Genomic DNA, 4646 nt, shown 5'->3' on the forward strand with positions numbered 1-4646 from the left:
ATACATCCTTCACCTGGGCTTGTGTCTGATACTAAAATGAAAGATGGATTGTCCATAAATTACTAATATGCAATGCGACAAGCACACAAGAGTTTATGTGTACAGAGTTAGGCCAGCATCTCCTAGAATCTAGGGGCTGGATTATGACTTTCAAATATTGGCTAAAAAATTATTTTAATACAGACACGGAAAGCTTACTTCTTTATTGAGAGATACACATAATTCTACATGGTTTTCTGATACTACCCTCAAACTCAGGCAAATAGGGATTGCAATAGGTTCCCTTCTTCTGTTGGATGACTCACAAATCTCTCTCATCAAGCAGAGGCTGCTAGATCATGAAATCTAAAAACTCTACCCCTCCCAGCCTTTTTATGCACATCTGCTTATTTAGGATTGCAGCCCCACCATGGTGTCATGCCTAATAATTTAGAAACTTCATTGCAGAGCTTTTATGCTAGCTCGTCTAAATGCATTCCCCTATCATCTGTATTGTTTGGAAGGTTTCAAAAAATCCCCTTCCAGAACAGATTCTGTCCCTGTATTAAGAAAACACCAGATACATCACATAATTTTGGATTGCCCTCTTCTCTACACCCATCGCAGAAATCTCCTAGTGACTCCCTTACAGCTCAAAATGTTGTTTTGCAAAGAGTCTGTAATCCAGTATTTGCTGAGAGATGCTACTCCCGAAACCAAGATTGTTTCCGGGTACTTGGCTGAGATCTTTAAAGCTAAATCTAAAGTTGCCTGATTTATTCCATGGTGGATATCTAGTCTTCAATGGCTTCAAAATGCAAGAAAGGAGATTCCGACTAAACATCAGGAAGAACTTTCTGACAGCAAGAGCTGTCGGCAGTGGAACAGACTCCCACGAGAGGCGGTAGACTCTTCCTCCTCGGAGGTTTTTAAGCAGAGGTTGGGTGTGTTAGGATATTGATGTTCTGTTCCACCTTAAAACAGATGTGTGGATTGTTGTATGTCACATGTCTGTTTACACTCCAGCACAGCTTGCTGGGAATTTTTGTTTGCGTGGATAGCTTTTGCTGCTTGCTCTTGGACACGAAAGGGAGAAGACATGTTTTTCCTTTGTCCTGACGTATGCTGAATAAACTGCCTGTAAATATACTTTCACAGCTGTCTCCTGCCACTTCTGTTTGCGCAGTGTTATTTTCTCTGCTGATTGGAGCGTGTTCCAGCTTCTGAAGGCTTCTGAAACTGCGGGTCGCTGTTTCATGCTGAGCCAAGGACCAGAGATCGCCCGGCTACCGGCCGGTGGGCTGGAGCTAGCTGGGGCTGGCAAATTGCCCCTGTTTCCTTGGAAGCATCTGTCATGGATGCTTTAGTTGAGATTCCTGCATTGTACAGGGTTGGACTAGATGGCCCCTGGGTGCCTTCCAGCTCAGATTCTATGATTCTATGATTGTCCCTTTGGGAAAGAGAACTTGCAAATCAGTACTTCCAAATATGTCTGGTAAGTTTACATTCTTCGTAATACACCCAGTCTCCATTTTTCTTGACATAATTCAAATCCTACAGGTGACCTTCCATTGAAGAGCTTTCTTGATCCCTGAAGGCATTCAGGAAATACATTGAATTCCTCTTACCTCTACAGAGACAATATTTAAATCTTGGTGCCTTTAAAATTTGAATAACGCCTAAACGGATGCCATCAAGTTATTTGAATAATTGTTGTTACAGATAATTGTCAGAGAGGCAGGAGTTCTTCTTTTTATCCATTTATCTATTAAAGGTAAAGGTACCCCTGCCCCTACGGGCCAGTCTTGCCAGACTCTAGGGTTGTGCGCTCATCTCACTCTAAAGGCCGAGAGCCAGCGCTGTCTGCAGACACTTCCGGGTCACGTGGCCAGCGTGACACGCTGCTCTGGCGAGCCAGAGCCGCACACGGAAACGCCGTTTACCTTCCCGCTAGTAAGCGGTCCCTATTTATCTACTTGCACCCAGGGGTGCTTTCGAACTGCTAGGTTGGCAGGCGCTGGGACCGAACAGCGGGAGCTCACCCCGCTGCGGGGATTCGAACAGCCGACCTTTCGATCGGCAAGCCCTAGGCACTGAGGCTTTAACCCACAGCGCCACCCGCGTCCCTTATTTATCTATTAATTTAGTTATTTTCCTCTGTTATTTTTTCTCTTTCTGTTTTTTATATAATTGCGTTTAGCAAGGATCATGAGTATTACATTTTATATTTTCTTTCTCTTTATTCTTCTTTTTGATATATAGCTTTCTATTCTCTTTTTATAAATGAGTTTGGATTTCAGTGCTCAGTATCTTTAAAATCTTCAATAAAATTGTCAACCCCCTCCAAAAAACAAACCCCACTGCAAAATAACTGCAAAACTTTGGCACTGGTTTCCAGGGGATCCCAAATGTTGGGGTTCATAGTTGTTAAGTACGAACCCCGTGTTTGATATATCAGTTATTCCGTTTGCGGGGTGCTGCAAAACACGGGGTTTTCCACTGCAAAAAAACTGGAAAACTTTGGCACAGGTTTCCATCCTTCTTCCTAAGAACCGTTGCTCCAAGCAGCAACTTGCCATCTTGTCCCCCTTTATCCAGACCTGTTTCCCTCCCAAAAGGGCACATTTTTTCTTGTGGGACATCATGCTTCATGTGACCTCCCTTTCCCAACACAATTCTTCTGCTAAAATGCATCTGGGGAAGGAAAGGACAGCACCTGCATAGCCAATTGTTTATTATTATTATTATTATTAATTTATACCGCGCCCATCTGGCTAGGCTTCCCCAGCCAACAAAATATTAAAATACAGTAATCCATCAGACATTAAAAGCTTCCCTAAACAGGGCTGCCTTCAGATGGCCCTGCACTGGAGTTTTATTTCCTTGTGTCCTTAACTGCATTGCTACCTTCTGAACAGAGCTGGTCCAGCCTGTGTTTTAAATCTAACACCTGGCACCTTCCCTTCAATACTCCAATTTGTACCATTTATTCATTTGCTGCATCCCCTCATTCTAGCACAGGCTTCCTCAACCTCGGCCCTCCAGATGTTTTTGGCCTACAACTCCCATGATCCCTAGCTAGCAGGACCAGTGCTCAGGGATGATGGGAACTGTAGTCTCAAAACATCTGGAGGGCCGAGGTTGAGGAAGCCTGCTGTAGCAGTTATGGGTGCGCCCTTGCAACCCCACCCCCCCAAAAAAAAACTTACTGTAGATCTGTAACAATCTAAATAATTGTAATAAAGATATACATGGCCGTGGGGGCAAAGATGCCCTCTGAGGACTGCAGAACATTCACTGAGAGTCTTTTGGGGGCTGTCAGTAGATTGAGGACAGGCTTCTTATATATTCATTTATAAGAATATTAATTCTTATATTCTCCCCACCCCCCAACTGATGGGACTTGTGCTCAGGGCAGGATTAAAGACTGAAAACAAGAAGGTGTATGTTGGAAATGTTATGGAATTCAGGGATTTTTGTTCACGTGGCAGTCCTGTAAAATAATTAAGGAATATTGGGAAACTATATATAATGAATTGAAAAAGATACTTTTAAAAATCTCCCCAAAACGTGAGATTTTCCTCTTGGGGATGGTAACAACAGAGGTCCCCCAAAAACAAAAGCATTTACTACTATACGCCACCGCTGCAGCTAGAATCTTATTGGCACAAAGGTGGAGAACAAGTCTAGTACCCACTAAGGAAGAATGGCACTGTAAAAGGTTGGAAATATGCTGAACTGGCTGGTCTGATGAACAAGGATAAGAGAAAACGAAAATAAGGAATATAAGGAGGAATGGACAAGTTTATTGAATATTTCAAGAACCAGTATAGACAGATACATAGCAGGTCTTATGTAAATCCAGCAGACTTGACATAGATTAAGAATATTTAATAGATAATTAATTGAATGAATAAAAAGATGTGGATTACGCAGAGCAGTAGAAAAACAAAAGGAACCAGAAAAAGGGTGGAAGGGAAGTCATATGGTATTTGTATATATGCTGTTCAAGATGCTCTCTGTTCCTGCTTTTGAAAATGCAAATAAAAATTAAAAGAAAACAAGAATCACAGAAAACACCCATGAAAATTCAAACAAGAGCAAAATCAAAACCACCCACATATTAAACCCGTTTGAAATGGGGGATGTTATTGGGTTGTTGTCTTTATACACACAGAGAGAGATACACAGACACATAGTGGTTTTATGCTGATCTTGTTCTACAAACCGCCCTGAGACCTCTAGGTATAGGGCAGTATAGAAACCCAATACTGTAAATAAAATAAAAAACCCACTAATTATAATAAAAAATAAAATAATAAGAAAATAAAAAAAATAACAAGAAGAAGAAGATTATTGCAATGAAAAGAACACGGCACCAGTTCTTTCATTTAAAGCCACCCCAGTTCCTAAAAGCCCGCTCTCCTTTTTCTTTTAGGATAACGGACAGACGGATGAGCAGGGCGGAGGGGATAATAATAAATAAATTAAAAAACCCGAAGTTGGCCCCGGGAAAGGGGTTGGCCGGAACCAATCAGCCCGGGTTATGTGTTGCTACCGGACGCAATCAGCCCGTGCTACGTGTCGCCGTGCCCTCTTGCTGCCGGACAGGAAGTGCGTCACCTTCGCAACATGGCGGCCCCCTTGGCGGCCGCTTTCCGCGGAAG

Source organism: Podarcis tiliguerta (assembly GCF_965153285.1).
Source record: "Podarcis tiliguerta genome assembly, chromosome: 6".
Lineage (NCBI taxonomy): Eukaryota > Metazoa > Chordata > Lepidosauria > Squamata > Lacertidae > Podarcis > Podarcis tiliguerta.